Source organism: Corvus moneduloides, chromosome 28 (assembly GCF_009650955.1).
Source record: "Corvus moneduloides isolate bCorMon1 chromosome 28, bCorMon1.pri, whole genome shotgun sequence".
Lineage (NCBI taxonomy): Eukaryota > Metazoa > Chordata > Aves > Passeriformes > Corvidae > Corvus > Corvus moneduloides.
The window spans coordinates 5,657,938-5,669,884 of record NC_045503.1 but is presented as its reverse complement, the minus strand read 5'-3'; positions in this window follow the sequence as shown (position 1 = coordinate 5,669,884).

Genomic DNA, 11,947 nt, shown 5'->3' with positions numbered 1-11,947 from the left:
GGGCAGTCTGGAGTATCCTTAAGTTTTAAAAGTGCTGTGGATTGTCTGATGTGAATCTCTTTTGGTCAGGTCTAAATCCATTCACCTTTTTCCTGATGGAAGACTCGCAGGACTATGATCAGGTTCCCCTCAAAACTCAGGTTCCCCTCAGGACTAAACAAATCCAGTTCTGTCTCTTACTGCATGTGCCTTGTTTTCCATGTCTCTGCTTGCTTGTGCAGCTGGGGGCTTCCTTGCTTCCCACTTTCTCTGCAGCTCGATGCCTGCCAGTGGTGCCTGTATTGCATCAGAGTCTGACGTTGACACTGCACTAATGAGAGTCTGCGGGATTTCCTCAGCTCCCTGTAAACCTGATGCCCTCAGTTCCCTGTGTACCCAACTCCTTCAGCTCCCTGTCCATGTGTGCCTCTGACTTTGGGGAATAGAGGCCAGCTGAGTACAAGGGAGGATGGCCTTTTGGCTGGCCCTGGGGTAGGAGAGGCTGAGCTGGGATTTACTGGAAGTTGCTGGATAGGTCATTTACTTAGTGCAAGTTTGCTAATCTTTATTTCCCTTTGATGAAAGTATTTCCACAGATCTGAGCATATTTTATGACATTCATGAGCATGTATCAAAGTACTTTCTGAAAAGCTCCCAGGCTATGACTTAGATGTGCCAAGTACACTCTGAAATTTGGGGGTTGATCCCATTTCTCTGTGCTTTCCTAGTATGTGTATCATAATGGGAATAAATTATAAGATTCCTATTAAATTAAAGAATTGGACGTTTCGAAACAGATAGCTCTATTACTGCAAATAATGTATGGAATTCAGGTTATTATGCAGGAAGTTGTAAGTATTTGTTTATTTTAAGAAGGTTTCTAGATTTTCCTTTCTCAAGTACGCATTGCAATCAACAATGTTCATCCAAGGAGTATTTTCCCTGGAAGCTGGATGAGTACTTGTCAGGAGCAATCTTTTTTTGGGGGGGGAGGGGAGAAATACATTTATCTGTTTAATTATTCGACCTCACAAAAATAGTCTTTTGGCAAGGGGAATTAAAAACTAACCATTGAGGCTTTAATTGCAATGTATGAAGTATACACATATTATTTATGAGCATACACAATAATTCCTGTGATTTCATTTGTTGTTGGGGTGGAATATAAGAGCAGTCACCTACAAAAGGTGGGTTGTGGAGCAAACACCCCAGAGCAAAGTGATTTCTAATCAGCCTCTTTTTCTTTGCATATGTGGTGGTAGAAGGATAAACGGTTCCAGGAAAAAACGTAGAATGCAGGCATTCTGTAAAGTGATGGCTAAGTTACTCTTTAATCCTATTTAACATGACTTATCTTTAGTGATACATGTTTTTACGTATTTTGTCTTCTGTATAATACCAAACTTGAAATATCTCTAATCCTGGAAAATCAAAGTCATACTTGTCAAATTTTTCTGACCAAATGTCTTTAAAATGGGTTTCATCATTTAAAATCTTGATGGTATTAATATTTTGGTATGTATGAGATAAATAAATCCATTTAAATAAAACAACTGTTTTAGATTATTTGCATGGGGAAATGAATACCATTATATTTGGTTAAATTTTCACCCACCCCAGGAAGGATGGATGATGCTAAAGTGTATCAGCACAGTTTCCGATTTCAGGGCTTTGCATTGTCCATGGTAAGTAACTTCTCTTTTTCTCCTTTTGTTTTTTTTTCCTAAACTTTCCAGGTAAAAGTACTCCTGTAAGCCACCTTGGGTCTGCAGATTTTTCCAAGCCCCATGATCCATTCCAGCCATTTGGGGCTGGCAGCAGTGACCTGTTTCAAAGTAAAAAGGGGTTTGGGGACCCATTTAGTGGAAAAGATCCATTTGCTCCCTCCTCTTCAAGTAAAACTTCTAAAGACTCTTCCTTGGGGTTTGCAGACTTCAGCTCTGTAAGTTAAGTTCCTTGTCTCTGAGCAAACCACTTTCTGCTCTGCTTGCAGCAATCTCTGTTGGGTTTTTGTCTTACCTGCAAACCTACTGTTCCCTGGCTTCTGTCTCTCAGTACCTTCATGCTGTCCTCATTGTTTTTGTATTAATATTTCTGTAATAAAAAGGCGTTATTTCAATAAAAAAGAAGTTTCCTACTAAATTTTCAAGGGTTTACTTGCATTTAAGTTATTTTAGTACAGTGTGCCTTTACTCTCAAATTCTTTGTAGCAGAATCTGTGTATTGTTTTTGTTGCATGGAGGCTATTTTGTAAACGGATTTTTGGGAGCCAATGATGTAAAGACTCAAAAACAATTGATGAAAACGTTTCTATAGCAATTTCACCATATCCTGAGAAGCAAATCCTTAAAGGGAAAGTTTCTAAAAAGTACTTGTAACTGTTTGTGCAGAAAGTTCTGACAAATTTGTTGCGATGTTTGCTGTATATGATGGAATGTGGTCATAGAGAGACACAGATGAGAGAGAGATTGAAAATTTAGCTGTTGAATTTTGTTCCTGTTACTGATGTTGTAGAAAAGACAAAGAAAACAAAATGGTTTTGTAGAACCAAGATAGAAAGGTCCACACTGCACTCCAAAAGACAGTCCCAGAAAGTTTGAAAACAAAGCCAGGTCCCCATTCATTGAAAATGTCGGGGTTTCCAAAGCCTTTGGTTTTAGTGCTGAAATTGGGAACCGTGGTAAATGCAGTGGTGGTGTGGTTCTTATTGCTTCCATAAGTGGATAGAATCTGTTCCATCCCCAGCCTCAGGCTTCTTCCTCCTTTCACATGTTTTTGTTCTCTCATGTTGCCACGCAGTGAAGTTGCGAACTTAATCTGTTCCTTAACTCTGCTGGACACAGGTCAGCGTTCAACAAGGGGAGATATTTAAGCTGAATCTTTCAGGTTGTTTCTTTTAAATGTTTTCAGGGTTTTTTTCCTGGTTATTATTTAATATTAAATGTGTATCACTTTCCTATTTGATATTGTTAGCTGAGGTCATCTGTGCAGACTTTAGTTGGCCTCAGGGCTTTAATTTATCACTTTCGAAACGTCCAAGTTCAAGATTTGATGTATGTTTGACCACAGCTAGTTGGATTTGCACAGTTAAATTCTGATTGTATACAAACTGGTGACATTCTTAATAAAAATAAGACACGAAACCTGCTTTATCTGAAGTTTCTTCAACAACATCTAATTTCTTCCTGCAGTGAAAGACAAATGATGGAATGGAGTGACCGTTACCCAGTTATTGTCATCTTACTTTCCAGACTGTATTTCTTAAGTTAAAATGTGGTTTACTCTGAGTGATTGTATCAAATGATTAACCAAAATCTATGATCCCAATCCTGGTGGGTGCTCCAGGGTCACATTTGCTGTGCCATCAGGTTTTCACCTCAGATTAACTTTAGAAGATAAGGAAAAGTAGGAAAAATGAGATAATGAGCAGTAGTCACTTAACGATTCCTGTTAAATGGCATTTCATCAAATGAAATAAATTTTAAAATCAGTTTTCTGAATTAATTTCTCCTCCTGTAAGAAAACAAGAAGTGTTGACTGAATTTGGCTGAAAAGACAGAGATTTGATCCCTTTTCTCTTCAATTTGTGGGGGTTTTTCCTTTCCTATAATGCAATTTTGCTGCTACACTTGACAATTCTTAATCCTTCTGTGTGATGTTTTAAATGTACCAGTTACCTTGAAGTCATTGAGAATACTGTGCTTCTCTTTGCCTCTTGGCTGGGAAACTTTGTTCATAATGGAAATGAAAATCAGTTTTACTTACAGAAAGTTTTTGACATCTACTTCGAATCCATGGAATCTGAGAACAGAGTCATGTAGGACTGAATAATCAGATAACCTGATTTAATTGAAATCCTTGACTGTTGCAAGAAAGAACATGAGAACCTTCATTATATTTTAGTAGGAAAATCTGGTGCTTTTTTGACACACTGTTCCATTCATGCACCCAGAGTTTACGTATGTTTTCATTGCATTCTTAACTTTGTTGCTGTCATTAAATACGATTCATTGGAACAAAACAAAGTCTTTTGGTAGCTCAGATTTCAGGTATCTCTGGGTTCCAGCTGCAGTTTACGGAACAACAAGGAAAATCACTTTTTTGCCAACAGAAAGTGTTTAAGTTTCCAAGAAACAGAACACTTAGAACTAAGCTTTTTGTCTCCATACAAGCTGGTAATTCAGTACACACAAGTCAGTGGAGCTTTTTGTGATTTGATTCATCTTGCTGCAGTCCGCTGGTTTCCTCATCTATGCCTTGGGTCTGTACTTCTGAAAAAGAAAAGAAAAAGGGGGGTTTAATGCAGTTACACATGTGACACATTTATAGACTTGGTGAAACCTGGACATATGCAAAAAAAATGTTATTGTATTAAATTACCTGTAAATTACCTTTTTATAGACAATCCGTGCAAGAATCTGTGGCATTAATTAACTGTTCTATATTTATTTCACTACTCAATGGTGAGAGTTATCGCCTGAAAATTGTACTTTGTGCCAATGACTTGTAATAAGGCACATCCAGATTTGTTTCCAATGAATCACTGGCCTATTTTTCCTTTTTTTTTTTTCTCACTCAGCACTTTTAACCACAAAAATATAACTTGTGTCCCATAAACAAGTTATAATTGGGGCTCTCATAAACTTTGGAAGCCTTATCCTAGAATGGAAGCTATAGAAGTAAAACTGGTTTATCAACATTAAAAAAACATCCCAGATGGTTTGACCAAAGCTTCTTGTATTTCTGAAGATAGTAACTGTTAATTCTCCATCCCAGCTGTAGGATCTACCTGAATTCCTGGACTAAGTGGAGAATTCCTGCTTCTGTTTGAATCTGTCTTTACCTTGAAAAAAATAATCTATTTAAAATTTAGTGAGCTTTTCAATCTTGCCTATCAGCTGACATTATTTAAATGAGGAATTGTAATAGGGTCTCTCCATTTTAAAAGGAAAATACCAAAAGGTGTTACACTTCTGTTGTATTCTAGTAATATCCAAATGCAAAGATTCTCATCTAAATTTTTATAGCAAGGAAAGCAGAGAAAAGTAATTTTTTTTTTTTGCGTCAAATAATCTCAAAAGTCATGTGGAGAGAAATAAAATGAGGAATGATGGGCATCCAGGGGCATAATTAAATTATGAGTAAATGAAAGTTGGGCTTGAGTTGAAAGAAATTCAAATAGGCATATTTATTTAAAAATACATAAAAAAATAAAAATTACAGATACAGTGCAGGGTGGAGGAGGAGGCTGGGGTGGGGCCATTACATAGTGTATATGCAGCTAGGCAGGGTTTAGCACTGAAACTTGCATTTTAACACAGTTCAATATTTCAGGTTGGTCTGGGCAGGTGTAGCTGCATCAGTTTGTGCCATGGCACAGCAGGCTGTGCTCAGAGTCACTGTGTCCTGGGCCACAGGGAATTTGTGCAGTATACATCCAGCTGAAATTTTTCTCCTCAAAAAAACCCTCAAATAATATGTTTTCCTGCATACAAAAAAAAACCCCAAAACAAACAAACAAACAAAAAAGGAAACAAACCCCCCCCAAAACAAATGAACAAACAAAACCCCAACAACAACAACAACAAAAAACCCCAAACCAGCAGGAGCAGATTTTAGAAGTGGGCTTTAATGCAAACATTTGCGTGCAGCTTTTCCCATCCTCCTCCTCCTCAGCAAATGCTGAAATTAACTGGGAACAGATAATATTTGAATTTAAAATTGCTATGATTTCAATAAAATAATTTAAGATTCTGTGCAAAAAGTTCAAACAAGCAAACTTCTGCATCTTTCAGTGGTAAACACTAGAATATAATTTCAGACAAGTTTTGCTGCACTGTACTTTTGTTTTGGGAAACCCAAACAGGTTTAGGAGCTGAATGTTATAGAGTGTGGTACTTTCTTAGTGTTCTCTGCTGAAGTAAGCTGGATTCGCTGACATTATTTCTTACTGGAGAAACTCTGTGTGTATTTTATGAACAGCAGCAGAAGCCCTTTCGGTAACTTTTGATTTGGTGATGAAACTTCCCACATGTCAGCAGTGTCCAAAATCACTTAACAAACCCCTCACCCTTAGCAGGTACTACCACAATAAAACTTTCTGCTGTGCAGTTGCACAAGTATAAATAACTATTGGCTTTACCAACTATTTACCAGCTTTTACCAGCTATTTCTTCTTAAAAATGTCTGTAGTTGCTGTGCTTCCAAACCATTAACTTCCTTTTTTTTGTGTTTGTGGAGTTCTTGTTTGGCCGTTTTCATACCCAACTGAGCCACAGATGCAGGGACTTGCATCCCATGTGGGTTAATTTCCAGGTGGGAGGAGGAAGAAACTAAGGAAATAAACTAAGGAAGTAAAGGAAGGAGGAATTAAGGAAATAAATCAAGGGAGGAAGTGAAGGAGGAAGAAATTAAGGAAATAAAGGATGAAGTGAGGAAACCAGTGAGTGAATTTCTATCTCAATCTAGAACTGCCCTAAGACAGCCTGATGTACTTGACCTGTATATTTAATAAGTCTGATTCTTTGTATTTTTTGCATAATTTTTTTGAGCTGGTTGGTAACTTTAGTAATTCATTTTCCGTTTTCGTTTTTTAGTTTGGAAATGAGGAGCAGCAGCTGGCCTGGGCAAAGCGGGAGAGTGAAAAAGCAGAGCAGGAAAGACTGGCTCGGTTGCGGAGACAAGAACAAGAAGACCTCGAGTTGGCCATTGCACTCAGTAAGGCTGACATGCCAGACTCTTAAAGGGGGTCTCGGGCTCCACCCTGTCTAAGAGAAACCTTGGAACAAGGCTTTTATAAAAATACTAAATCCTTGGTTTATATTGTGAAAATAATTTTAGTCACCTTCAGATGGAAACAGGACTGGCTGGTTGTGTCCAACCAGGCCCTGTGTGGCTTCTCAAGTGCATAATCTGCAGGAAACACTGTATAAGCTGTATTATATGTTCTAGATAAAATTTATTGCTTATAAGGAATTTAATGTATAATCCTAAGGTACTGAAAGTTTCTTTATCTGAAACACAAATGTTGCATAGAGTAAACTGCAGCTTGTGAATCTGGTTTTTTATAACCTGAATTCCACTGGGCCTTTGAGGCTGCAGTATGAATTTCAAAGAAAATGTCATAAAAAGAGAATATTTATAGAATTAGCTTTCACTTGTTACATTTATTTAATAATTCATGGTAGGCTAATCAGTACATCTTCTGTATCATCTATGTCAAAGCATAAACTCATTATTAGATGGTCCCTTTTTATCCAGAAGTCGTGGCTTTTACAAAAGAATCTGACAATTTATGTATGGTGGATACAAACTCTGAACTCCATAAAACAGTACAAATTTGAAGACTCCAGAAATTAGTAGTACTTCTAATTAAAACCTTTGTTTGCATTGAGTTTTAGTAATTGTATGCGACTAAAAGAGGGAGTGAATTCAGTTGTAGTAAATGGGATAAATAACTTAGCAGTTACATTATGAAGTAAAATTTTGCTTTATTGTAAGCGAACAGATTGCAGGATGGTGATACACATTTGGGTGCTGCTTTAATGTGACATCAAGAAATCAAGTGGTGGAAAAGTTGCCAAGGTTGAGGAGTGCTCACCCTTACAACTCATTGTACCCTCATTTACTCCAACTCTGAGCACACAGACTAGGTTGTGTTACCTAAGTGACTGGTACAGTCCCTACCTCTGCTTCTTTAATTCCACCTCTTTGGGGTTACAGATCAAGCAGATTTAGCTGAAATCAAGCCAAGTTGAATCAGATTTTAGTTGCCAAATACACATTCACACATCAGTTCTGGCAGCACTGTCTGGGTTGGCTCTAAAATACCGTTTGCAGTACTCAGACCAGGTAGGAACAGGTTTTATGTGCACTGAATGCTTCCACCTGGAAAAGACAACACAGAATGTGTTTGACATTAGAAAAATGAGTCTGTGAATTTAATTTGCTTACTAGAAATGCCTTTTCTGATTACAGGAATTCTAAAACTTCAGTTGTGTTTGCCTTGGAATTTTCTGTCTCATGGAGTAGGGATCTAGCACAACATTTTTAAATGTCCTCAGTCTTCTTTCCTGCCCTTTGTTCTCTGGGTATGCAAAGCTTTCCATTCTGGGTTTTTACTGATGCAGCGCTTATCTTACAACATCTTCTCTATTTTTTTTTTAATGTGATATTCCTTCATCGTCTTTAATGTGTTTCTATTTTTTACGTCCTTGCTTCCTTACTTTTATTTTCATACTGCAACGATAGTGCCTGCTCAGTGAATGAAAACAATCTTTCCCTGTTCCGTTGGGATTGCCTTACCCTGAATGCTTTCCTTACACAGAGGAGTCAGATTGGATCATTTTAAGCATCTTGGTAGTTCTCAGCTCTGGAATTCAGCCAAGATGTGGCATTTGTACTCTCAGGCTTTTGTGGGGAGGTAGGTGGGTGGGTGGGTGTGCAGACACACACATCCATCCATGTTTAGGATGTTATTTTTAGGAGTCACAACTCCCCTTTTGCTGTGTGTCTGCTGTGCTAATGGTACCATGTGAAATGATGTGAACCTTTTATTCTCAGAAGGGAAGAAGATTTATTTCTTATACCAAAACCAACCGTATAATGATCTTTAATACTGTCCTTTAATGAGCCCTTTGGGATGCAATAGAAGCTATTTCTAATTGTGCAGAACCTGAATTGAAATCCCTTCCTGTTGCGATGTTTTTTCTCTAATAGATGTTTGATTACATGATCAAGCATACTAAAACATCAAAAAATTCTCTCTTCTGTTGGTGTATAGGACTTGAAGTCTCTGAGAGCTAACTTAGGTCTGTCTTTAGGTAACATGATAAAACTTTTGCTGTGAAAGAGCAATTTTCAAAAGCAAGTGGCTGCAGGATTCTCAGTGAAGTTAAACACACTGTATCCATGTGTAAGATCCTCCTGCTCACTTGGACACAAGTCCTTGTGGTGTGTCTTCTGCTACAGTAAAATTTAGAAAGGAATACCAGTTCTGGACTGGATAATGTCACTCCAGAGGGACAGGTGGATGACTAAGTAGCTTGATGCAGTTTTGAAGTTCTGTACAAGACTTTCTGCTGCTTTGTCAGGGCCCTAAAATACTGAATTTATAATGCTTCTAAGCCAATGAGATGGTGTTTTCAAGATGTCCAGCAGGGAGGCAGAAATGTGAATTAATATTCACATTCATTCTATACAGAGATAGGGCTTGTTTTTGTATTTCCTTATTGACTCTCCCTCATATTTGCTTGGACAGTAACTGCAGATCAGCAAATGAACAAGGACGGAACACAACATGTTGTCTATGCACAGTATTAGATTTAGGAACCTTAAGTTTTCTGAAACACTCTTGATTCAAAATGTTGTCACTGCAGTAGAAGAAAACCTAGCTGTGATTTCTCACTTTGTATTTAATCTAGTTTTCCATATAAAAAGGAAGATTCCCCACATTCTTTCCCTATGCTGTAACTCAGTATTTGTACAATACCTGCACTTGCTCTTTGAGGCAAAACTTTATCGCAAGACATCGATCTTCTTCCTCCAGAACAGTGAAATTTAAAGCACAAGCAGACCTTTTGCTATTTGGGCAGAGAAAATACATACAGTGTAAGATATGGCAAATGTGAATACCCCCAGTGCATATACAGTGTACAGTGAGATCCATATTATTTGTGTCTATGTGTGTATATATATATATACATATATATATATAGTATTGTATAATGTAATCATAGTGTGTGTATATACTCTACATGTCCACATGCCACGTCCAGTATATAGCTCCTTGTGCTGTACATAAAATGTGTATATACAATGAATATGTAGAATATGCAGATATATTCTATATATTAAAGCTTGTGTGTATGTATGAATTCTGTAACCAGAGATGGATACAGAATTGGAATCTTTACAGAAATTTAGATTAGCTCATGGCTCTGAGAATTTCAAAGTCCTGGTTAAAGAAAAGAGGAGAAAGAAATGACTTCTAATCAATTTGTTTCAAGATTTCTTTCATTGACATGAAAAACTGTGTTCATTAGCTGTGCCAGGTGTAAGAGAACCCTGGCAGAAAGTAGTAATCATCTGCGCTGGATGTAATTTCACATTCTTCGGAGTTTTTAAAGTATCTGTTTGGAATGTAGGCTCAACTGCTGATCTTGCATGTCATCTTTCTTCTCTGGGCTGAGGCAATGAGTTTTTCTCCTATGTTTGCTTGTAGTTTCACTTCCCTCTTTCCTTTTTTTGCCTTTATAAAAAATGATTTGTAAGGAGCTCTTCTCATACACACACTCCAAACAGTCACAGGCAAAGGTGGAAAGCGTGTTTTTCTTGCTTCATTCCAGTTAGATTGGTTGTGCATAATTGTCATTTGGATTCCAGTTCTGGTTTTCCTCCATTTCCACCTGAGCTTTTACTTCAGGAGGAACGACTCTCCATTGCATATTTGGCTTAGACGGAAGAGTGGGGGTGATTCTGCTTTCTACTTAGATAAATTATTAGACTCTGTGGTACCTTGAGCAATCACTAAGAGTTTAGGAGGGTTTTATGGTGGCATATGGTTTTATGTATGTTTTATACAGAATATACACTACTGGAATGACTCATGGAAAGCCCTGGATTGCACAGAGCACTGAGGCACAACAGTTAAACAGGACAGACAGACAATTACTCATGTTGAACCTGCACGTGCAGACAGTGCACATAGGACACAGGTACTGAATTACTGCATTACCCTTCACAGAACTGTGTTCACATTTGCCTTGAGTGGTTTCCCTCAGTTACCTTCAAACTGTGTCGCTGTAAAACCTCCCAGTCACCTTGCAATAAAACCAGATGCTCATAAAAATCATACTTCCACAATAATGCTGTATGAAATATTTTTATATAGGCCAATTTTTCCTTATGGAACCTCTGCCCTGTGAGGGTCATCAGTCCTTCCTATATCTTATTCCATGTACTGTGCTCTCGAAGTGTAAGAAATTCCAAGCTGTGTCTGTGTAAGCCGTTTTTTTTTTTTTTTTAATTCCCATCTGTGAAATCCGTTAGCAGTACTGTAGAGATTATTTTGTCGTCTTATGCTCAAAGATAATGCACTTTTCTTGGATTCTTCTTATAATCCTTCTGGGGTTACTATTTCTTCGTCAGTGTTTCTCCATTGAGAAGAACATTTGTTCTGTAGAGCCGTGGCCCAAGGAGTTTTGGTCCAAGTAGAATTGTTGCTTTCCCTTGTGTAAGAGTTTGATTTCTCCTTTCTTCTGCATTTTATTCCTCCCTCTCAGGAGTTTCATTTCTGTTTAATCCTCATTTAGAGCTGGAACTCTTTTGAAGGGAATTGATCTCTGCTATTAATGATCTAATTCAATTATCTTCCTTACTAGTGGAACAGCCAAGTTTTTTGTTACATATTTGGTTATATATTTCATCTATGTAGACTTCACAACAACCATCTTTTCCTAGAAAGGAATTTTGCTTGCAGTATGATGGAATCATAGAAGATTTTATTTTTAGAGTAAATATGTTAACTATAATTCATTGACACACCTGTTTGATCAGTTGATATACTGCTCTTTTTACTTGAAAGTTTTATAAATAAAGGCTAATTTGTTATAAAATGGAATTTTCATTTTTCCAACTTCTGCCTCTCCCTTTAAGTTTCAAAGGAAAACTCCTAGTGACTGTGGTTCCTTCTGCTGTTGCAAGTATGGAGTGCTCTTCTGGTGTCCCTTTTAATATACCATTATTCAGTCTGATTTGAAAAAGGTGGAAACACAAAGCAGAAACTGCAATGGTGACCTAAATCTGACTAATATCTCCAAATATGTACATTATTGTGGTTATATTTATCTTTCAAATGTTATAACAAATTGTGAGGTATTTTAATTTTAACCCATCTCATGTGTTTATTGTTTAATATAAGAGAAATATTACTGTTTAATATAATAAATGAAAAGTTACTTTTTGGAGC